The sequence below is a fragment of the Bombyx mandarina genome, chromosome 09 (assembly GCF_030267445.1).
Source record: "Bombyx mandarina strain Sakado chromosome 09, ASM3026744v2".
Taxonomy (NCBI): domain Eukaryota; kingdom Metazoa; phylum Arthropoda; class Insecta; order Lepidoptera; family Bombycidae; genus Bombyx; species Bombyx mandarina.
In genome coordinates this window covers 16034388-16060701 of record NC_143216.1, presented here as the reverse complement: position 1 = coordinate 16060701, position 26314 = coordinate 16034388, and the positions used below count along the sequence as shown (strand labels likewise).

The window sequence follows — 26314 nt, the reverse complement described above, 5'->3', positions numbered from 1 at the left end:
GTAGAGCGCTTTCTCATTTTCGCAGATATTGCCAGTGTTGGCATTGGCCGCTAAGAAAGCTGACGGACTGTGGTAAAGCGCGTCGCACGCGACTGTGGCCTGGCGAACAGCCAGTTCTCCAATCTATCTCTAAGTTATGTAGATAAACAGTCACTTCGTGCTTTGTCTAACTGGTTGCACCTACGATACGAAACATCGAACGAACGTTACTAAACGAACAACAATTTATTTCATAAAAAAAAACATTACTTAAGTGCTACAATTGTACCATTGGAGACGGTCAGACAGAACCTTCTGAAGTGCCTATACTCGATGCATACATACAGGTATAATAAACCAGATTTTAAGATTTCTGTGCATTGAAAGTTGTTTTTCAATAAAAGTATTTACCTAGTTTGAACTCTTTGAACTGTTGTTTTTCTGGCAGACAGAAAATTACCTCAAGAACTTTTATTCACTGGTGAGTTGCTTTGTTGTTTTTATTTAAATGTACAATTTAAATGAATTAGCCATTATGAATAATTATTAGTGATCGTCCAATGATCGAAATTTGATGATAATCACGAAGTCTTTAAATTTTAGATTATTTTATGTACAGATGCTATATTCCCTTTTGTTTTGGTATGTTTTCGTTTTATAGCAAAAAAAAAGATTACGAATTAGGTACCTACGTTCGTTTTCAATCTTCGTTCAAGAGATAAAAAAAAGAAAATCGATTCACAGGCAGAGTAGAGAATGGCACTTTATTGTTTCGCCTTTGCCTATTTAGAACATAGATTTTAGGAGTCTAAATTTTTATAATCCGTTCTATAATCTATCTATCTTTTAGAGTTAATCATACATTATTCAGTAAAAGTATTCAGTAATAATAGATAATACACGTAATATTTAATTCAGTCATAATTAGCTTAAGAGGGAGAGTACGTCTGTTCCGGCTCTGCAGGTTTCGTGCCCGCGACGGGAAGCACCCGGACAATGTGTGGAGTGCGTGTATTTTGTAGATGCACCCGAGTTTATACAACAATTACTATTTAGTAGAGTTTGGCTTAGGGCTTAGACCCTCAAACTGTGACAACATTTGAGCACAATTATCCTTGATACATACACATAGTACTTTTTAAATTGCGTGTCTCTTAAATATATAATTATTTCATGACCGATGTCCCTCTGTCTGTGAAAGATGTAAGCGCCACTGCGACACCGATTATACCAGCAGAACAGCGCCGTTATTGAAATCAACCCTTATCTTCAAGTAAATGGCACGATTGCTTCATCACGTCATTACGGATCCTCCCGATCCATTAGCGGTGCTTTTAGATACCACAAGCACCGGTCACCGTCCTCGTGGAACCCGTCGCTTGCGACGAAGGGATCGACGAGCGAATTAACCCACAGACACAGCCCACTGAGTTTCTCGCCGGATCTTCTCAGTGGGTCGCCTTTCCGATCCGGTGGTAGATTCTGCGAAGCACTGCTCTTGCTAGGGTCAGTGTTAGCATCACTCCGGTTTGAGCATCGTGAGCTCACCTACTAGCTAAGGTTACGCTGAAATAGCCTCTCAAGGCTATCAGATAAGGTAGAAAAAAAAGACGATTGCTTTGTACTTCAAATTGTTTTCGCTGACTCTACCTACACCAGTGCAGACTATCTAAAATTATTTTTTTATAATGAAATCTGTGTAATTCCCAGAATTTTACGGAAGTTTCAAAACTTCAAACCACTACAAAACGAAGTTTGTTGATACGCCGAAATAAAAGGTTTCTACCTGAGTAACAAAATTCTCGAAATTTACCAGAATTAGTATTACCATTTCAAGATACGCAAGGGTAAAAACTTGGAGATGTTGTAGTTTTACATATATTCTTTTTTTTTTCGTTTACGGTACTTGTGCGAGCGTCTGTGAAACTCGTTTTAAAACAAGTATTTGATTGAAATACTTACTATTACGAACTAATAATACACGAAAGATGCGATCAAAATATTTAATACATGAACTAAATACACTCATAGAGAAACGCAATAATAAATCACATATAGAATTGAAGTGGATTAACTAAAACAATTATGAAAATGAGTTTTATACTTCGAGCGATTTATGAACATGTGCTCTATCGATTTATAAAATTAAAGTCTCTTTTAGTTGATATAAGGTCAAACGTACTCTTTCCGTCTATTTTAAATCAAACGCATACCTGACAGTATTAAAATCGATAAACTAAAAAATTATAAATCTTCAATTACATTTATGGACTTAACTAAATAACAAGGATTTTGGATTAAGCCACTTCAATTCTAAAGGTGCATTAAGTAGGTTAAAAAACTAACAAAACACGCTTAAGTAAATAGCAAATCGAACTATCAAAATATTATAATTTTTTGATAATTATTTTGATACTGGACCGAATGTCCGGATATTTGGAGCGAAGTTATAAAAACTAGTGATCTCCCGGTAGTCGAAATTCGGCTATAATTAATTGAAATTATCAGTTTTGAACATTATTATTATAATACTATTGTCAAAGACTATTATTTTAGTACCTATAATCACAGATTTCGCCAAGACTACATTATGGACTAATAATATTAAAAACAAACAATCTATTCTCAATTTGACCACAGACTTTAAACAATTACAAAAGTTTGACAAAAACGAAGAGTATAGCTATATATACGTGTGTGTGTGTTGTGTCAAACGCATGGTAGTGTGTGTCATGTTTCTTTTATTGATTTAATGTATGTATTTTTAAGTCATAATTTAAAAAAAAAATTGCATTCGGTACTCCCTCTTTATATTCTCAACTAGCGACCCGCCCTCGCTTCGCTTCGGAAACATTAAAACGCACATGAAACCAAAAAAAAAAAAAATTAAAAAAAGTAGCCTATGTTCATCAGGGACAATGTCGGCTTCTAATGGAAAAAGAATTTTTCAAATCGGTCCAGTTGTTTCGGAGCCTATTCGAAACAAACAAACAAACAAACAAATCTTTCCTCTTTATAATATTATTAAGTATTCTCAATAAGTGTGGGAAATTTCATACTCCTCCATCCGCGCAATTTTCGTAAAAAGGGGTACAAAATTTTTGCTTCATGTATTAATATATAGATATTGTATTGTTCGTTCCTTGATTCTTTTACAAAAGTTAATTGAACCTAGCCGACTTAACCTAATAGGTGTATGGCTTTAATAAAGAAAAAAAAAAAGAAAAAAAAAGTTAATTGAACCTCACGAAGTCGGTGAAAATAATTACGTTCAAAGATTCTGTTACATACAAACAATTATACGTAGATAAATGCCAAACTAACAAAAGCGTGTTAAAAAATTGCATAATTTCTTCTGCTGTAATTATTGTGCGTACGTTAGGAACGTGCCACAATCGTTAGGAAATCCCATTAAAAATAGAAAGTACTGGAATGTGTGTATATGTTTTTTTTTAAATTTCATTAGTTTTGATTAATTATTGCACATTATTGAATGACTACCTCGTACTGCGACAATATATGCGAACTTTTGCGAGTTCGAGTTCTAGGTTTTGTTTTAATTTGCCTTCCCCGCCATGTTTATCGTGTTGATTGTGAATATTTATTGCAAACTAGCTGACCCGACAGACTTCGTAGTGCCTCAATCGAGAAATAAAAGACTTAAACTTTTGTATAAAATAAACTTAAAACAAACAAAAGGAATCCGTCCGATGGGGGGGCCATCAAAGGAAAAACAAAATTGTTATTTTTATTGAATTTCGAGCATTTTCATATTTATCTACCTTTTAAACCTTCTCTGGACTTCCAGAAATAATTCAAGAACAAAATTAGCCAAATCGGTCCAGCCGTTCTCGAGTTTTAGCGAGACTAACGAACAGCAATTCATTTTTATATATATTGCAAATAAACTAAGTAACGCCTAATCTAAATGCCGCTGAAGTTGACGCGGTCGAATAAAATGCCTTAATCGAAGCTGCTCGTATGGAAAAATCATCCTGCCTGATTTTGCCGCGAAGCAGTAATGCGTTTCAGGTGCACCACTGATACTTTGACACCATCTCAAGGTCGACGACAGCATTCACATTGTGATGTTCATAAACTCGGACACTTTCTATACACTGGTGAACCGTGAGCTAATCCTCACAATTAAGCAATAAAAAAAACAGCATTCCTTTTTTTTATTGCTTAGATGGGTGGACGAGCTCACAGCCCACCTGGTGTTAAGTGGTTACTGGAGCCCATAGACATCTACAACGTAAATGCGTCACCCACCTTGAGATATAGGTTCTAAGGTCTCAGTATAGTTACAACGGCTGCCCCACCCTTCAAACCGAAACGCATTACTGCTTCACGGCAGAAATAGGCGGGGTGGTGGTACCTACCCGTGCGGACTCCCAAGAGGTCCTACCACCAGTCCTTTTCTGCAGTGAGCACAAAACATTGTGTCATTATAAACCGTGTGTATAAATAAACTACAATGTCTGCAATCGCATATTCATGTATTGACCACACACGCTGATAAACAAAGCTCTATCTATTACCTACATATATTACCCGGCGCATACGTGACCAGTTTAATTCGCTGTTCCAAGGAGCACGAGCTATTCTTCCTTGATTGGACACGTAACCTGGAAAATACGTATTTCTGTAATCACCAAACATTTTCATGAAAAAAGGCAATAATAGTTTTACAAAAAAAAAAAACTAGCTTTCACAGAATAAAATCAGAATCCAATCAATGTACATAATCGGAAGTTAAGTTATCACTGGTCGTAGGAGCTCTTGTGAGTCCGTACGGGTAGGTAGGTTTGAAGGATGGGACAGCCGTTGTAACTATATTGAGACCTTAGAACTCATATCTGAAATTTGGTGGCGGCATTTACGTTGTTACGTTACCTTGTAGATGTGATTGGGCTCCGGTAACTACTTAAAACCAGGTGGACCGTGAGCTCGTCCACCCATCTATGCAATAAATAAAAAAACTTAATAAATATCTATTATTAAGGATAACTCAAATACTACTGGTCAGTTCTTGCGAAAATGGCTTTCAAATAATGGAATAATCATGATAATTGGTTCTCATAGAAAAAAATGCTCAGATATAATCGAATTAAGAATCTCCATTTTTTAACTCTGTTAAAAATAAAATTATTTCTGGAAGTGAGCAAAAATTAATTAGCGCCAGTTGCTTTTTTCCTACCTATCCTGATAGACTTGAGGGGCTATTTCAGCTTCTCTTTGACGTGTAGGTGAGCTCACGGGGCTCAAACCGGAGTGTTGCTAACACTGGCCCTAGCAAGGGCAGTGCTTCGCAGAATCTACCACCGGATCGGAAACGCGACCCACTGAGAAGATCCGGCGAGAAACTCAGTGGGCTACACCAGTTGTTTTTTTTTTATTGCCTTTGTAGGCAGACGGGCATACGGCCCACCTGATGGTGAGTGGTTACCGTCGCCCATGGACTTCAGCAATGCCAGGGGCAGAGCCAAGCCGCTGCCTACCGCTTAATACTCTCCACAAGCCTCGTTTGAAGAAGGACATGTCATAGCGCTCGGGAAACACCGTGGAGGGGAGCTCATTCCATAGCCGGATGGTACGTGGCAGAAAAGATATCTGGAAACGCACTGTGGATGACCGCAGTGGCTCCAGGTAGTATGGATGAACTCTACTCCGGTGGCGGGCGGTGCGATGGTAAAAACGAGATGCTGGTATCATCTCGAACAATTCCTCAGAGCACTCCCCATGGAACATACGGTACAAAATACAGAGGGAACCGAAGTCCCTCCGCAGACCCAGAGGTTCCAAACGATCCGATCCGAGTATCAACTTTTGTTAGCAGTTTAAATCGTTTCTAAAATTTACTATCAGCTACGTAATTCGCTTACTAAAGCGAATGCTCATTGCATTATGCATTTACGTATATGTTGTTATTTACGTGTAGCGATTGGCCGAAGCAGATAATGGCTAGATTGCGTAGGATTTGTTTTAGTTTTTATTTTATTTTATTAATCGAGTTGCATTCGCTGAGTAAACGTTTAGAAATGTAGTTATATATAAAAAAATAATTAAGCATGATTGATAAACCGATAAATTAAAACATGTCACTAAGTCAATGGTGAATCACTGCAGAGTTCTACTATTAGCAAGAAAGTTTTATCATAAATGCCATGCAGATGTAAAATATGTATAAAAACGTTCTTCAATTTATTCTATAGAGTTTCATTCTAAATAGAGATGATTTTTGCAATTTTAAGTCTTAAAACAATATACGGTATAAAACTATCGTCAATGTTGGTAACACTGTTCTCTCTCATCATTCATTCATCGTTCTCTCTCTGTTCATTTCGACATTTGATTTTTAAATGCATCTAAATGTGTGCACCATTAAAAGTCATTCATATCTTAATTGCCGTGCGTTAAGATTCCGATTACAACCAAACGTTTCGAAAGCTTAACATCATCCCAGCGATACGCCGCCCGGCACCTTTACGCAACGGTAAACGTTTGCAAAGACTGACATCAAACCGTGGCACTAAATGTTCAAATCCCCATTACCACGCACGACGGCAAACTAAAGGCACAGGGCTAGACGGCAAGAATATGGTAGTTCAAGTCAATAGAGTAGACTAAATACGTTTTAATTAGGTACTACTAATGGCTTAGGTAAATATTCTAAATTTAGTCTTTTATTATTATTTTTTTGTTAAGAAAATAAAAATCGCAATCTATCAAAAATAGTGGTTTAATTTTAATATTTTGTAAATACCAGAGACACTTAATTATTTTAATTCTAAATTTATCACAGAGTAAATTAAGATCTGCAGTAGGGATTCCTAAGATTTTATAATTCGGCTCATATGGCAAAATAACATGTAAGGGTCCCACAAAACTTAAGAAATCACTTGATGCGCAGCACCAGTGACATGTTTTTGTAGGGCATAATCTGGAATATGATTGTCGTTTTACATGCTCTTTACTATGCGTCCACGCTTTTTGAAAGCACACATCAATTGAGGGAGCAATTCAGGGAGGTTTTGGCATAGAATATGCACAGACGCCCGGTGCGTTCGTATTTAGCGAAGCCATTCAAATCCCGCTGGCAGGCACCAATTTTTCTGATGAAATACGTACTAATCAAATGATTGACTTCCACGGTGAAGGAATAACATCGTGTAATAAAAAACCAAACCCGCAAAATTATAGTTTGCATAATTACTGGTGATTGGGCGTCTTGCGATCCTGCACGGGTACCACCACCCTACCTATTTCTGTCGTGAAGTAGTTACGCGTTTCGGTTTGAAGTGTGGGGCAGCCGTTGTGCTGTAAAAACGGAGACTTAGAATTCATATGTGATATAATACCGGGTAATACACAGAGAACCCCGGTTATCTGTGGGGTAGCAATAAATAAATAAACAGAAATTGCGAATACTTTCAGAAATTACCAAAGAAAGCAATTACCAAATGACGAAAAAAAGATGTACATAATATTCGGAATACGCACGAACACTTCCAAGTACCTTAGGTAGGAACATCAGAAACTTAAGTTTCCCACAGTAAAGATAAGATCTACTGGAATTCTGCTCAGTAGACCGACTGTTCGAAATAAGGAACTTGATGATCATTCTTTCGTAAAATTATTCCAAATGGTATTCAGGTCTGTGCCAATGTTTAAAAGATTCATTTTACTTTACTTGAAAGCTAATATAGATATGGTTTTGGAAAAAAACATGTCTGTCAGTGGCGTTTGCTGTTACATACACATAGAATACACGAACTTTCCGGCAGTGTCTTCGAAAGGATATTACATTAAAAAAAAAAGCAGTTATACGAAATTTCGTGTTTCTAACATTAAAAATTATGAATCTCCATACAACCATTGCTCGTTTATTTTAGATTTTCAGTGGTGACATTAAGAAGGCCTTTCCTTAGTGGATAATACACTACAATTTAATATTATGATTAGCTTCCATGACGTAGCCTAAATTTCAATGTGAATTGTTGGAATCGTAAAATATCAAAGCCTTTTTATATATTTTAGCCTTTTCTTTGAGCTTCAAATCGAATTAAATAATAAGTTAAACAAATATGTACTTAATAGAAATTACGGTTAGATTTTGTCGCAATCATACCTTAACATTCGCCACGATCTATCTATTACACAGGTAAACTGTTGCAATTATTGAATTAGTACTAAAGTTCTGCATAATTATACCAGTCCAGAAAGTAAGTGTAACAATCGAAGGTATAGTAGTGATGTTTTAGCTATTTCGTATCTACCCTGTGAAAGTAGTTTCTATTATTTAATTTCAAAGGTACTAAACTAGCAGAAGATGTCTTGGTATCTTGGATATTAAGTTCGCTTTAGGTTTTTTTAATGGGACGAGTAAAATGTAAAAATAAACCATAAACACAAAATCACTGGCGTTAATACTCTAGCTAGTCATTACATAATACATTATCCATAGCATACCATAGGTTCTATTTTAACGATAACAGCAAACCCCAGAGAATTGCCGCTATACTCGGTTACAGAATAGTACATAATCGTAATTAATAATCAGTTATTAGATAATCTCGGTCAGTTTAAACTTAGTTCTTTTTTTTTATTGCTTAGATGTGTGGACGAGCTCACAGCCCACCTGGTGTTAAGTGGTTACTGGAGCCCATAGACATCTACAACGTAAATGCGCCACACACCTTGAGATATAGTTCTAAGGTCTCAGTATAGTCACAACGGCTGTCCCACCCTTCAAACCGAAACGCATTACTGCTTCACGGCAGAAATAGGCGGGGCGGTGGTACCTACCCGTGTGGACTCACAAGAGGTCCTACCACCAGTAAAGTTCATTTGAAAAACGCGGTTTTGTTGAGACTGTAGTAATAATTGGTTTCGAAAGTTATTGTTCGCGCCGAAAAGATCTTTATGTACCTCTGTACTTATATTCTTCGTCACAATCGGCGCGGCACTTACCTTTGTTTTCTACAGTGATTTATGTTCGCTTAATTTTGAACGTTGCACAATCTTTTGTAGCGCTTTCTGCAATTTTCGTAGTTGTTTAGTAGAAAGTAACTTGTACTTGTTATGAGTGGGTAAAAGGGGGCAGGGACTTGCACGACGACAGTCTGAACCGTAAATCAGAAGTTACAGCTATTCTTAATCCCTTCGTATATCTCTCTATCGTTGATGGGACATCTTGTAGATGATTAAGGCATTCACCGGACAATGGAATTTTTTTTGCCTATCTATGCCTTGAGAGGCTATTTCAGCATCGCCGTATCGGACAGCTGTGTTCTCTGAGATTTATACCAGCACTAGCGATCCGCCCTCGCTTCGCTTCGGAAAATGAAATTTATTATTGATTTCTCCACTATTTAATGGATGTTATTATACATACAAAACTTCCTCTTCAATCACTATCTATTTAAAAAAAAACGCATCAAAATCCGTTGCGTAGTTTTAAAGATTTAAGCATACATAGGGACAGATACAGGGACAGAGAAAGCAACTTTGTTTTATACTATGTAGTGATGCTCTGATCGCCACAAAGTTGGGTACATATAAAACATCGTTTTAAAAGTATTTTGAAAGAAAAGAAAACACTAAACTAGTCTATAGAACATATGCGTATTGTGTCAATGAGTATGTAAATAATAATAATAATAATATGTATGTGGTTTGAAAAATCTCTAACGAAAATTGCGTATCATTATACGATAGCCATTTTGTACTAATAATAATAATAACGGGGAACAAATCACTCACGTTAATCCGGTCCCAAGTTAGGAATCCCTGTGTTATGGGTATCAGAAACTGACGTACATACTTATAACATAACATATATAATAAACACTCAGACAAAGAGCAAATAAACCTGTTCATCAAACTAATCAGATTATTATTTTAAAAAAAAACTTAAACGTATTTCGTATTGTAAGAAGAAAATAAAACTAAAAACATTTATGTAACTTAAAATTAATTTATTTAAAAATTTATCGTGTAGGTATATCCCAATAATAATCCTGAAAACTTGGAAAATTAGTCATAAAATCTATGAGTTTTCATTGTCTTTGTAAACTTATAGTACAATAAATACTGTAAGACTGCGTACATAGGAATACATAGTTTAAGTCAAGACTCAGCGGACAATCCCTTAGCGGTGTTGGGCATTACGTATGCAGCACAGACACAAGCGTTCGTTGCAGGACATCGACCCGACGCGACGCCTCTCACACCTTCCTTCGAGGTACATGACCAATGTCCCCTGACCATCCAACGGATTAAATAAACTGGATATATTTTAAACGATATTAATTTAACGTTTTCTTCACTCCGCCTGGGAATTGTTTGAAACCACAATATGAAAGAAGATCACTGTCGTTTTTGCGTAACAAACTCATTAGCCAAAAATAGCAATATATGTTTCGTTACAAATAAAATAGGTCTTACCGTTTAAATGCCCGTTAAATAAACCAATAAATAAAAAAAATAATAATCATAAAGCCATATCGAGTAATTGAACACGCAATATTAATGTCAAGTTCAGTGTGTATTTTTCACGCTCAATTTCGTAAGATAAATTTGTTTAGAATACAAGCAAAGTAAAAAGTACATTTTGATTGGTTTTACATTGAAAACACCTAGTCATGCAATATTGAAATTAATAACAACTAGTGGCTCTCAACCTGAATTCGTTATGAGGCCAGTGCTTCTCCATCACGTTCGTACACACTAAATATTATAATTTGACATACTGTTTCCATAAATGGACCGAAACGTAACCGTAATTTTGTCAACGAGAAACAAATGAAGCGACATACTTTTTTTTTTCTTTTGGTAAGCATTTCACATGTATTCTTAGACAATAATCAATTTCAACTTAAATTATTAATATTTAACGGTGAATTTCATAAAATTTAGAAAATGGTTCCTCCAACGGCAAACACTGTCTCTTCTTTATATAAAGAAGAGACAGGGTTTGCCGTTTTTCTAGCCATTTGGAATCACAGGGATTTTAGATTCGACTTTTAATCGGTATTATTCTTTTTAAAGGTGATTGAAGCCTTGTTCTTGTCTAGTCTCTCTTTTTTCGGTATCGGTAATGCAAAAGAAGATACCAGTTTCTAGCTTTGTACAAAGAACTACTTTTAATGTTTTTTTACATAAGCCGAGGGGTATATTCTTGATAAACATGATGTTTTACTTTATATGAACGATTGGTAGAGCAGAACCTTGAAATAAATAAATTCTTACGATAATGTACTTCATATAAACTTCGAAAGTTTAAATAATTTGCATGTAGAAATAATATGAAATAATAAACAAGAATGTAATACTGTATAAAGATTCTTAATTATTTAAAAAAAAGGTAATTTATTTAAGAAGTGATTGTTTGAGTCTTCTTACAATCTATATCACAATGATAGACAGACACCAACCAACTCGTCTGTTCCGTTATTTCCCACAAATCGGCACGCATACAAGCATGATTCATTCGCTTGATTAAAAAATAGATCTTATCACAAGGATGCGAAAGGTGATTTTTATTTAAAAACAAAACTACACTTAGTACTTTTTCTAAAACACGTTATTTAGTTATCTAGAATTAATTAAACACGTTTTTTTTGTAATTTGAATTGAAATGAACTGGTTGGGCAAAATGCACAGTAATTTAAAACATATTCGAACTTAGAATGTGGAAAGTTTAATTTGTTGGTCAGCATAAAAATAGAAAAATATCGGTATCATAATTCGGTTAATCATAAAATTTCATAGGAAATTCGCATATTTAGAATATGTTTTCTAAATTGGAGATATTTACAATGTTATTCTGATATTAATTCAAGTCAATGTCTGTTGTAAAACGAAAAACTATTTGGCTGATTGAAATATTTTTTGCGTCTAAAAACATTTGCCCCTAATACTTAGCAGGAGGTAGGAAACGTGAAATAACTTGGAGAATACTTAATTAAAATCAAAAGCATTGTAAATAAATATTTACGTTGTAAATGGCGTCGATGGAGACCACCGTCAATAACGAATTGTTTTGCTTATATCTGCCATAAAGTAGGCACCAATTCTACACGTAAAAGGGGTAAATGTTCTTAGAAAAGATATCTTAAAATTGTGAGCTTAAGAAATGTAACATGCCAATTTTAAACTTGCAATATATTACAAAATTAAAATGTAAAACGCAATATTGATTGATTTCTAAATGAATTGAATTCTTGCAATTTATCCTTATATAAACAAGTAACGAACTAAATTAATTTTAAAATGACTTGGCGCAGAAAAAACCTGAACCAAATCCCGTTCTGATTGCGTCTATACCTACTCCCCTTAGAATTCAGGTCTTGTTAGACTTAAAGCAATCTTTGACATTTAGGCCACATTTTATTTTAATTTAAGGTCACCGTTGTTAATGGCTCTTGGATCAATCATGACCATTTGAAATAGTAATTGAATAGTCGCCTAATCGTTCATTTTATTCTTTAGTAATTGGATTACCTATTCAGTCAGCTCAATTAAATAATCATAAGTGAAGTGATGTTAATATAATGAAATAAAGATGATGTTGAGGATCAATCAATTCATGATAAGTATTATTGTAGTGTTTAACATTAATTATTTAAACTCTTCTTCTTCTTGCCTTAGTATATTCTCTAATCATGCTGTATAGGGATATGGCATAAGTCTTACGACTGGCCGCCTGCCTGACATAAACCCTCCTTAAGCTATATCTCCATACATATCTCTACATCTATATATTAATATGTGAAGCGAAAACTTTGTATCCCTTTTTACGAAAATTGCGCGGACGGAGGAGTATGAAATTTTCCACACTTATAGAGAATATAGAGAAGAAGTGCACAATGCTAAGATTTTTTTTAAATAATACATAAAATATACATTAAATCAATAAAGAAAACATTACGCACACTACATACCATGTATTTGGCGCACACGCGCATGCATACTATTTATTGTCAAACTTTTGTTCTTGATGTCTGTGGTCAAATTGAGAATAGATTAGTGTAGTCTTGGCGAAATTTGTGTTTATAGAAGTATAAAATATAATCATAATAGTGTACAAACTTACAATTCCAATTAATTATAGTCGAATTTAGACTACTGCGGGACCTCTAGTATTCATTGTAACGTGCCATAGGAAGGTTTTTCATCTGTTTCGTCGTTGGTGTTTATTTTATCTAATTCGTTTTCTGTATTTTTATAATAAGCATTGGTTACTTAAACTGAATCATTAATTTTAAGTATACTAAATTTAAGAAGTATTGTTATTTGGAAACACTCAAAAGTAGATGCATCGCTTGGGTAAAACGATGCAACAATCATCAATATTACCTTCGAACAAAAGATTAACTTCAAAGTAATTTTGATTTATCACTTAAGCCCTTTAACTGCCTTCACTGGTGTCCTACACGGTGCACTAAAGTAATTACGTCGATTTCTTTTACTAAGCGCCTGGATTGCCTCACTTTGCCCTCTTTTGTTTGTTAATGTATATTGGTAGGCAACGGCTTGGCTCTGACCCTGGCATTGCTAAAGTCCATGGGCGACGGTAACCACTCAACATCAGGTCGACCGTATGCTCGTCTGCCTACAACAGCAATACAAAAATATTTTAGTGTTTAGGTCTCTTAGAAATAAATTCATTCTCAATATTTTCGGATTCGTCTTTCCCGGAGTCTACTTCCCGGATCCCGGTGCCTTAGTAATAAGATCGAAAAGAGGAATTAACATAATTACTTCAAGCACCACGTAGGGCACCGGTGACCTATATGTCAGTCAACGAGTTAATAGTTATGATTACTGTTTTATCAGTACAAACAAGGCCAGAAAGTAGGTTCGTCTTTAGATTGTCTGTTACGCAAATCGATCTAAAACCTTTGTCTCACGGTCCGCACTTTCTACGTGACAGTTCGAAGGCGAACTGCCCACGCGGCTCAGTTAAGTTATTCCATTACAAAGCCTTTAAGAGTTTATGAGTTTAGTAATTAAATAGACAATTGACTTTGTAAAACACAAACGAGTTCGTTATTTATAACTTACTAGTGGCCCGATCCGGCCCCGCTCGGGTCTAACAAAAATTTCAACGATATTTGACGTTATTTTATTTTAAAAAATATTACTTATTGCTGACCCGGCAGACTTTGTAGTGCCTCAATCGATAAATAAAGACATACACTTTTGTATAAAATAAACTTAAAACAAACAAAAGGAATTTTTATATTTATCTACCTTTTAAACCTTCTCTGGACTTCTACAAATAATTCAAGACCAAAATTAGCTAAATCGGTCCAGTCGTTCTCGAGTTTTAGCGAGACTAACGAACAGCAATTCATTTTTATATATATAGATTACGGCATAACTATAATATATAGACATATGCTGTCGTGACATTTTTTGTAAATAATAATGTGTTCTATAAAGTCGTAGTACATTATTTTATTCTATCATCAATAGTTTTCACAAGGCACGCGATGTAGAGAATATTTTAGGTAATTTTTTACACCTTAGGTTACATTATAGGAGTTTTGGCAAGGATCCCTAATTTTTTCAAAAAAGAATATAGTCTATGTCACTCGGGAATAGTGTAGCTTTCAAACAGGGAAAGAATTTTTCAAATCGATTCAGTAGTTTCGGAGTCTATTCAATACAAACAAACAAACAAATCTTTCCTCTTTATTATATTATTATAGTATACTTAGTCTGGCCGTAAATACTGTTACAATTAAAAATAAACAAAATATTACATTTGAATTTGAAATCTGTCATTTTTATATGATTGCTCATTGAGTTTTCTCATTTTGGCGCCAATACATTGTACAATATTTTGCGATATTAAAATGGAGTGAGGTGATAAAAGAACCGAATCGCTGTGATTGCATTACACAAAGTAGGTATGGAGCCAAATGCAATTTTTTAAACTCTCCATACGCTTGGTATTAGTAAAATGTTTGTGTACCGGGCTATTAATAGGTGCAATGAGACCTCCTCTCTTTGTGACACAAAAAGATCTGGCCGTCCACGTAGTGTTCGTACGAAAAAGGTGGTCAAAGCAGTAAGGGAAATAATTCGAAGAAATCCTGTCCGAAAGCAAAAGATTTTATCTCGGGAGATGAAGATAGCACCTAGAACCATGTCGCGTATTTTAAAAGATGACTTAGGACTTGAAGCCTATAAGAGACGTACTGGTCATTTCTTAACTGATAATTTAAAAGAGAATAGGGTGGTAAAAACGAAACAACTACTGAAGCGGTACGCAAAGGGAGGTCATAGAAAAAATTTGTTTACGGATGAGAATTTTTTTACAACTGAACAACATTTTAACAAACAAAATGACCGTATTTATCCTCAAAGCTCTAAGGAAGCTTCCCAATTAGTCGACAGAGTGCAACGTGGGCACTTTACGACTTCAGTGATGGTTTGGTGGGGTATTAGCTATGAAGGAGTGACTAAGCCATACTTTTGTGAAAAAGGTATCAAAACATCTTCACAATTGTAAAAAGATACCATTCTTGAGAAGGTAGTGAAGCCCCTTAACAACACCATGTTCAATAATCAAGAATGGTCCTTCCAGCAAGACTCGGCGCCAGGTCATAAAACTCGGTCTACGCAGTCTTGGTTGGAAACGAACGTTTCGGACTTCATCAGAGCTGAAGACTGGCCGTCGTCTAGTCCCGATCTTAATCCGCTGGATTATAATTTATGGTCAGTTTTAGAGAGTACGGCTTGCTCTAAGCGCCATGATAATTTGGAGTTCCTAAAACAATCCGTACAATTGGCAGTGAAAAATGTTCCCATGGAAAGAGTGCGTGCTTCTATTGATAACTGGCCTCAACGCTTAAAGGACTGTATTGCAGCCGATGGAGACCACTTCGAATAAGCTTTTTAAACTTTAAATTGTTTTATATTTATGTATTAAACTGTAAAAGTAATAAATGTACTGCATTTGCAAAAAAAATCTATTTGCAATAGATTCTTTTTTATTGTAACAGTATTTATGGCTAGAAGAAGCAAAATTGATATAGATAAGCTCAAAAATAACCTACCAAATAAGATAAAAATACTCAAGTACATTATGCAAATTATCCAACAAACGTACATAAATTTTAAGTTTATTGTAAACATTTCATAAGAAACTGGTAACGGAAAACCTTAGTTCCTAATGGAAAATCATGTTTTTAGTCGAGACTACTGTAGTAAACTTGTTCACAATGTTAAATCCATCTTTACACAGTTATGTTGTTACTCCGAACCAAACCTTTCCGCATAACTCAATGTTTACTGTCACTCTAAGCTTACATGTATGGCTTTTCAACATTGTATTTCCTTACTTGGCAACAAACGAAATGCATCTAAGAGAATTCCGAGATAAAGGTCACCCGGTACAATTAAAATGCTCCAAAACACAATTCTGTTTGTTTGGAAGTGTAAATCGTGCGCCTAGTCGCCTTGGAAACAATTTCTGAGCAATCAAACTTACTACACTATACTGTTTTATTCAATTAAAATGCTATTGTATTTTACTGGTGGTAGGACCTCTTGTACACGCGGGTAGGTACCACCACCCTTCCTATTTCTGCCGTGTAGCAGTAATGCGTTTCGGCTTAAAGGATGGGGCAGCCGCTGTAATTATACTGAGATCTTAGAACTTATATCTCAAGATGGGTAGCGCATTTACGTTGTAAATGTCTTTGGGCTACAGTAACCACTTAACACCAGGTGGGCTGTGAGCTCGACCACCCATCTAGGCAATAAAAAAAGATCTAATTATGTTTTTTTTTTCTGTTAAATAATATACAACCTAAAAAACGAAACTCAATTCTCTGTTGTAAGTAAGATAAAAAAAAATTAAAAGCTTTTCAATCGTACCGCTTAACACAAGACAAACTTATAGAAAGCTAATTTTGTTAAGACATTTACAAAAAACACTTTCACCCAAACTAATACACTGATATTCAAGAAAAAAATTATGGAAATAATATTTTGTTTTGTCGATATAATAATATGAGCAAACACTTTCCTGTGAATATTGTATTGAGAGTCATTGAATAAGTTAAATCTCGTACAATCTCTATTTACATTTTCCATTTAACTTATCAAACGTAATATTGCGTACTACTTCCCTTTTCTAAGTCCACTAATATATTTATATCTGTCTGCACAAATTTCGTTGAGACTATCCGAACTATTAGACATGAAAAATTTAAATTAGTAATTATACCATAATAAATACCTACCTGAGCGCCAACAATATCTGGCTGTGTTATTCCATGAGCAGAAATTAAAAGATTTCTTAGAATTTATTTTTTAACTTTCTTTGGCCACACCTGAATCGGACGAACTGTGATCGAGCGCACGATTCACGGATAACAAGCCTAAAAATCAAGCAAAGCCACATTTCTTATAACGTATGAAAAGCGATATCGTGGTCTAAATTATACGAATGCCTTGTATGAACGTGAGTATTTAGCAAAATAGGTTTATTAGCGGATTAATTCTTTTGTCGTAATTTTAACAATCCTGTTATTTTTTCCCTACCTAATCGTAGGTAGCCAGCCCCCTTAGGACTATTCCAACTACTCACGGACTGACTATACTCGTACTGAGTCACTCAAGTAAAGTACCGTTGTCATTTTCTTTCTTTAGTTCCCACTTAGTAGGTAGTAGGTTAATAGTTAAGAAATTTTAATACCTTGCCATTTGTTTAGAGAAACAACAATCGCCCAAGGTGACAACCTTTTAAACAATACGTACAATTAATTATGTATTTTATAAATCTTAGCGTGGGCTATGGCTTCAAAGTTCAAATCGCACATATAATTAAAGTGAAATAGGCGTATGATGTTAACATTTTTATTCAATTGATGACTAAGCTTTCGTGGAAGGCATTGATTCAATGTTACGGCCAAAGTCCACACGGTAAGCATTAACTCTGATATTTGTCAATTTCTCCCCGCAAAAAACTCCGATGACAGTTTAAGCGGAATTTTGATTACACAATGTTCTGAATATGGATCTGTCAGCATTTTATAAAAAAAACACGTACCGAAATCCGTTTATTATAACTGCAGAGATTGGTATTAATGAAGTAAATGCGTTAGTAAATTTAGTTTTAATACAGAGTTCATTATAACATATTATGGATGTAATTTTTAAGAAGTTATGTCCGATTACTGTAACCGACTAGATTCTTAACATCTTTCTACATTTTCTAGATGATTCCTACCCTACAACTTTCGTGCCGTTTTTACCCTACTGTTGAAAAAGCATAATATTCTTCGAGCGTTTGTATGTGTGACTAATATTTTGGACACGCTCGACAGCCTAAAGTCGTTGACAGAATTCATTGAGTTAAGTATCAGAGGTGGGGACGAACAATGATTTAAAATCTATTTGTGTGTAATAAACGTGTCCATTTGAACATCGCCAATTAGCTATGTATTTAGCTAGTTCCCGCCTCCGATCCGGCTATGGAATGAGCTCCCCTCCACGGTGTTTCCCGAGCGCTATGACATGTCCTTCTTCAAACGAGGCTTGTGGAGAGTATTAAGCGGTAGGCAGCGGCTTGGCTCTGCCCCTGGCATTGCTGAAGTCCATGGGCGACGGTAACCACTCACCATCAGGTGGGCCGTATGTCCGTCTGCCTACAAAGGCAATAAAAAAAAAAAAAAATACTTTATCAACATATCTTATTAGTATTTTTAACGCAGTCGAGTTTTTTGTTTCATTTAAATTTTTTTTTTAATCAATATATGCATGCAATCTCTTAGACTCATAGTCGGAGCTATAACATATCGATCTATTAAAAAAAAAAAAAAAAACTTGTTTAGTTTCTAAGGCAATGTTTAATACGATTTCCATTTAACACGTGTTGATCACTTCCGTTTTCTGTTCTTCATTAAAAGGGAATCCAACTGTACCTAAAAATATATTCTGCTTAGAAGATAATCGTCGGTACAATGGTCAATAACTTAATCTAATCTTTCCATAGTTTCGAGTAAATAAAACCCAAAATCAATGTGTATAATAATAATGTCTATGTGGTAGTGTATATTATAAATTCAGGAGAAAATATACTTGTTCTTAATCTGCAAAAAATGACCGCTTTGCAGAAGTAAAATCGTCTATGGGATTAAAATTTACCATCCCAAAATACTGATACATACTCATATTTGAGTTTAAATAAAGAAATACAATAATAATCTTAAAAATTAATTTCCCCTTTAAGTCTAAGTGACAATTATTACATTATCTTGGTTTCAAATGTAAATGAAAATTTTAACTTAGTTCACAAAGCAATCGAAACATTAAAACTCACAACATTCTAATAGCCTAAACGATATTTTGTTACTTGTCATATATCTGAAAAACTTTATCTTACCTATTAAATAGCTTAGGCTGTCTGAGGCCGAGTCGATTGCTTAGATGGGTGGACGAGCTTACAACCCACCTGGTGTTAAGTGATTACTGGAGCCCATAGACATCTACAACGTAAATGCGCCACCCACCTTGAGATATAAGTGCTAAGGTCTCAAGTATAGTTACAACGGCTGCCCCACCCTTCAAACCAAAACGCATTACTGCTTCACGGCAGAAATAGGCATAAAGCTTATCTTGAAAATGTCGTAAGCAAGATTCAGCCATCTGTCAAATATCTTGTGTTCTGTGATGGCTACCGCCACACCACATTGACTGACTTAGTTTTGCACTGACGATTAAAAAAAAACATTTATTTGTATTAATACTTTGCTGTTATATTATGATTAAATATTATAGCGTGCGCGCTTGTCCTCTGAACTTCATACTGTCAAAGTGTTTGTTTGCGCAGCTGCACTATCACCTTTTCAAAGCCTCAAAGTAAGTTTGAGTGGCGTAACATATATTCAAGGCAGCAGCAGTTGTATAACATATGGACATATTATGTATGCAAACACGAAAACTTCTACCTACATCAAAAAATCAACTAAAAATGTATCAGGATTATCGAATGCTAACAATTTACTTTTTTTTCCTACCTAAACTGGTAGCCTTGAGAGGCTATGCCAGCGTAACCTAGCGAGTAGGTGAGCTCTCGAGACTCAAACCGGGGGGTGTTGCTAACACAAGCCCTAGCAAGATCAGTGCTTCGCAGAATCTATCATCGGATCGGAAACGCAGCTCACCGAGAAGATCCGCCGAGAAACAATTTACAAAATTATTTCTTACTTCCAGAAAAACAAATTGATTTTTTTTTGCTTTAATATACTTTTATTGCTTTAATAAGAAATCAGTATATGGCCCACCTGATATAAAATAGCTACCCCTATGTATGGTCAAAAATAAACGGTTTTTTTTTCCCTACCTATGCTGATAGCCTTGAGAGGCTATTTCAGCTTCACCCTAACGTTTGTAGGTGAGCTCACGGGGCTCAACTGGAGAGTTGCTAACACTGACCCTAGCAAGAGCAGTGCTTCGCAGAATCTACCACCGGATCGGAAACGCGACCCACTGAGAAGATCCGGCGAGCAACTCAGTGGGCTGTGTCTGTGGGTAATTCGCTCGTCGAGCCCTTCGTCGTAAGCGACGGGTTCGACGAGGACGGTGACCGGTGCTTGTGGTGCCTAAAAGCACCGTTAATGGATCAGGAGGATCCGTAATTACGTGCTTTGGGCGACGTCGACGGTTTACCATTCGGTCTACAGGGTCGGGTATGTAGTTTCCAGCGGCCACGATGAGAGGGTTCTCATGTCGTGCCGCCTTCTCAAAATGGCGCAGCGATGCCGACTGTAGATACTTACTGACTGAATCGAGCTCCAGGTCATCGTGGAGTCATTATCGGTAATACTCAAGAAGTGGAGTAGATAGTAATCGATTTTTAGGTTCTCGAAATAAAATCAACTAGATACTAGGCCGTAACAAAATTACTTTAAGTATGTGATGTTTAAGAAATACTTCAGAAATAAGATAATCAAACCGTAATAGCATTCGTGTTATCGCCTCTCATGCAGAAACGTGACAATTGCATGAAAATTACGGAGTCTTGCAAGCAAATAATGTGAGAACTTTGGTATGTACGGTGTCTGCTATCTGTTAACAAAAAGTGACTACGATAGGGGATATTCACAAGTGACGTTGTTAGTTTGTAATTAACTCATTTGTGACATTGCTTCAAGATTATCTCGTTCCAATAGCACTGCTAAAAAAAATTTCCGTGTTTTTTGCGCGCTATCCTATCCGTCAAATGAGACAGCAGCTTAGCTGTAACCATTGCTGATTTCCCCTGATTACGGTGAACATTGGCCAACAAGCGCGCCATAAGCTTGTCTTTAGTGATAGAAAATAAAAGCCGTAATAATAAAAATAATAATTTAAATAGTAGCTAATCTCTTAGCTGCTCTGCGGAATCCAAATTTCAATATGTATTTTTACCAAGCAAAAATAATAATACGTTTATACTGGCGCTTGAGTTAGAGGCTCACTTGACGTAAAGAGATTAGCGGAGCCTGTATACTTGATACTGGGAACGCAGCTGCCCAAAAAGAGAATAAGTTGCCCTTCCAATACAACTTGAAGGTTGTTGATTGGTTCAAGGCATAAATTGGCCAAAGGGTGATTGATATACGAATCCGCGCGTAAAGACGCAACTCATAGTGGAAAATAATATTAAAAGTAATCAAGGTCAATAAATAATAAATGTATTTTAACGAAGATACATTTACCATTAGTTAAAAGGCATTTCGTGTGTTCTTCAGTTTATGCGGATCGTAGAAACAATTAAACGCGAAATTAATTCGTAAAATTGGTGTTTTAGTTTGTTGATTTCAATTATATCAAGTTATTCGTGAATACGCTCGTTTTTGCTTTAAATTCAGTAAACAGAAACAGGCGGATGCAACTTTTTAGCGTCTGGATAGATCTCGAAGCACACTGATATCATAACCTATTAGATTGCGGTCGTTTATTAACATAACATTGAAGTATTAACAAAAAATTACTGGTGGTAGGACCTCTCGTGAGTCCGCACGGGTAGGTACCACCAACCTGTCTATTTCTGCTGTGAAGCAGTAATGCGTTTCGGTTTGAAGGGTTGGGCAGCTGTTGTAATTATACTGAGACCTTAGAACTTATATCTCAAGGTGGGTGCCGCATTTACGTTGTAGATGTCTATGGGCTTTAGTAACCACTTAACACCAGGTGGGCCGTGAGCTCGTCCACCCATATAAGCAAAAAAAAAAAAAATAACATTACCTATAATACGTTATAAAAGCCATTAATTAAATTCTCTAGTAATCATTATGCATCAAGTCGATAAAATTCCCTAAGCACGACTCACCATGTTCATCGATTCTTATCATTCGTCTCAACCATTTAATTCCAATGACGCAATGCTCACATCAAATCCATTGACATTGTTTCTTAAAAATAACTCATTAACAACACAGGGAAGTGAATTTTCTTGGCGGGCGTAGTCCGTGACGGTCCAAGTTAACGAATAAAAACATTTCGCAAGTAAGAAATAACCACAATAAAAATTCTATTATAAAGATTCTTAGCGATCTTCACACTTCGTTTAGTACTCAATGCCACAACGTAAATCAATAAGATTCGTCGATAAGAAACGAAAGTTTCATTTTTATTTTCAACGTTTTATCGTTAATGTGAGTTCTTCTATTGTAGACGGAAATTAAAATGAGCGAAAGTAAAATTATTAATTTGCACAGGTTTTGAAAATGAATACACTAATATTATTATTTTTTAAATGTTTTTTTGTTTTCTTTATAACTTCTTATACTAGAAAGTATAAAGGCGGACTTAATGCCATAGGCATTCTCTAACAGTCTACCTTACGGGAGTGCAGAGATGAAGCTTAGTAGGTGTAGTGTGAAGGTGATATTACTTAAACATATGTGTATATATAACATACATAATATTTATAGATACAAATACTCGTACTTAAATAAATACATATACATAAATATATACATATAAAAACACATAGTAACAAATATTATCAATTAGAATAGAATCAATTAGAATGTATATAGTGAACGATCGTTTCGCCTTACTAATAGTAGTTAGTGATTAATATTACTGTACTGTCCGCGTTCAGTTTATTGTGGGAGTCAATATCCTTGTCAGAGATCTTTGGTTTTGACGTATGAGTGTTTTTTTTCTTGTCTCATATCGGCCTCGTACACATTAAGCCTTAGGTTGTAAAATGTTTAGAGCTGATTTACATTATTGTTTGATATTTTAATGGATAATTATGAAACCACAAGCGTTCGGCAGGACCAGTTATTTGTAGTGAATGTGATCGTGACTCAAGTCTAAAAGAAATCACGATGAAGGATTGCCATTCAACAGTATCGCGAAGCATCTTGTAGTTACACAAGACTAACCCGACTTCCTCGCAGGGCAAATAGATTAAGCCATACTATAGTCTAAGATAATGTTAATTGTCAATGTTTCAATAAAATTAATCTCATAAAAAAAAGTAACACCAATATTCCATACTTATGTAGACACTTGAAAAGTTTCAATGCGTGGGCTCAATTCACGGTCGTAGTCGATATCTTTGTGAAAGATATTTAGTAATGAGAGTCTTGCTTGTTTTTTCTCTGTCTTATTCTATGTCGCATTTATAACATAGCAGAAAATCCTAGCTCGGGGATATTGAAGTGAGACGATTACTACTATTATAATATATTTCTAAGAATAAATAAATTAAATTTGACCAGAACCTGCAATGCGCTTTCAACAAATTCAAGAAATGATAATCAAGTTCTTAATTACATTTGGACTGTCGATCTATCGAGCCTTTGCTGTAGTTTGATACATAAGTATTAACTAACCATAAACTCCGCGATAAAGGCAATTAACATGTACGTACAATCCGTACTGTTTAGCGGATATGTTTTATTGTAGTATACGGATAGATAGGTTCGCAGTTCATAGTATAAATTATGTTTATATCACTCATTGTCAATATCAATTGAGCCCGTCAGCACAAAAGTGGCCTTTCCTACATTTTTTCATATTCGTGGTTCTACTATATTGCAATTTATTTAAAACATAATAAATTTTGATGCAAAACCGGCCTACCCTAGGTTACCCTACACCTGGTGTTAAGTGGTTACTGGAACCCATAAACATCTACACCGTAAATGCGCCACCCACCTTGAGATATAAGTTCTAAGGTCTCAGTATAGTTACAACGGCTGCTCCACCCTTCAAACCGAAACGCATTACTGCTTCACGACAGAAATAGGCAGGGCGGTGGTACCTACCCGTGCGGACTCACAAGTAGTCTGACCACCAGTTTCACCCATAGCTAACAGATGGCTTTGTCAACATTATTTTTGCCTGTTTTGTTTTTGCCTATGAGGCAGTGTAAAAGTAAATTCAGATCTCATTGTCTCTATACTTACTATAGTAAGCTCAGGTAAGCTTAGGCCACTTTTGCGCTGACGGCCTCAATAATTAAGGTAATATTTTGTAAAAAGTCACAAAGTTTGCAGAAAGGTTCAATAAAATATATAATTTTTTTGTAGTACACTAATTTGTCACTAATCGATAGGTAAATGAAATATTAAAAAGAAAACCTCGCACTTTTTAAATTGTTTTTAGCATACCTACTAGCTTGCGATGTCCCACGCATATCCGATTCTTGTTCGACTGTGAGTAACAACTTTGCTGTGTGGTGCAAGAAGTGGGACACACTGCCAATGCACCAGTCGGATAACTTGTCGAACGAATTAAAAAAGGTGCAGCTGAATTTTTAACGTTCGTTGGCGAACCACTCAAAAACTAGTCACGACGCAGTTTGTTACAAATATATAAATAATAAATATATGTACCTATATTTAATGATCCATATTTACTAGACATAGGTTAGGGATTAGGCAAATCATTATAAAGAACTGAAATAATTGTCACCTTATTATAATATCGACAAACAAAAATCTTATTGAACTCACTGCAATCGCGTCATTTTTTTCTCTACCTATGCTGATAGCCTTGAGAGGCTATATCAGTGTTACCCTAGCGTGTAGGTGAGCTCTCGGGGCTCAAACCGGGTGTGTTGCTAAAACTGGACCTACTGTTTCGTAGAATCTACCCTCGGATCGAGAACGCGACCCACTGAGAAGATCCGGCGAGAAACTCTGTGGGCTAATCGTGTCAAAGTGAACACAGTTTTGACTGAGGCACAGTCAAGTAACTATTAATATTCAGACAACATCCATATGTCAGCCTACGACCACGAGTACCTACGAAACCTATATTCCAGTTAAAGTTTACAAAAAAAAACAAATATTTCATCATTAAATAAATAATCATTAGGTACGCAAGCTCCTTTCATTTAGAGCAACATTATGTAATCACGTCCTTAAACTATCAAGACCTTATATGTCTGCGATTTCACACAGCACATAAGCCACATACCGACCTAATTTTGGCGATATCTGATTACAATGGGCATTCAACTATGACTGATAGAGCACGAAATGTCCTAATATTTAGATATTAGCTAACTTCAGTGTGATCTGGTGAAATTTTGTCAGTATTAGTAGTTTATAAGGAGGTCATTACGTGTGCTATTGAGGGTCTAAAAAAATTATCAAAGTGTCAAATGAACATTTTGTATTGAAGGTTTTGTTCGAACCAGCGCGTGATAGGTGATTACAAACATTATCTAAAACTGTAATTGTCATTGATGTTTCAGTTTCACTTGAACAAAGACGAAATGGTTTAGAAATTGTGCTGCGCTATACAGCTTTTAAATTTTTTTTATTAAATGTAATCTTTAAAAAGGTTAAACAATATTTGCAATACCTTATGAGTTCGGTTTCACAGAATAAACAGATAATGTACGTAATATACAGTTACACGTGTTGGATAACCGTGAACTTGAAACGGTGCTGCTCTTTGTCTGAGCGTATGGGAAACATATTAATGAGAATCGACTTATATACGACTAAAGACTTAAATACTGACTTTATTTTATAATTAAACATAACTATAGTAGAATTATTTTGTCCGTGCAGTTTGGGTCATAAAAAATCGGAGCGGTAAAGCGAGTATTTCCCTCTCTCTTCCACTCACGAGCCTTATGGACGGGCATAGTGAAGCGCATTATTGTTGTCGATAAGCGTTATCGATAGTGTATTTAGTTTTGTCATTTTGTGGGTTAGTGATAAAAATGAAAGAAAAAATCACTAATCGAACGCTTACACCACATATCGCCGCAGCAAGTTAACGAGAACGGCAGAAATTAACAGTCTGTAACTTTTCGGGATTTATTCTTATTTCAGTGAAATTTTTTAACACA

The 26314-nt window shown here is 35.5% G+C and overlaps 1 protein-coding gene across 2 annotated transcripts in view; it reads left to right on the top strand.

The window, feature by feature from the left end:
* The first annotated feature begins 67 nt into the window (after positions 1 to 67).
* Positions 68 to 26314, top strand: part of LOC114239731 (uncharacterized) — a 109188-nt gene continuing 82941 nt past the window's right edge. Inside the window, exon 1 of one of the 2 annotated variants that reach the window (XM_028170090.2) lies at positions 68 to 326. The gene's annotated coding sequence lies outside the window, so the exon portion shown is untranslated. Of the gene's footprint in view, positions 461 to 26314 lie in introns of both variants that reach the window. The other variant, XM_028170088.2, reaches the window with a different exon arrangement.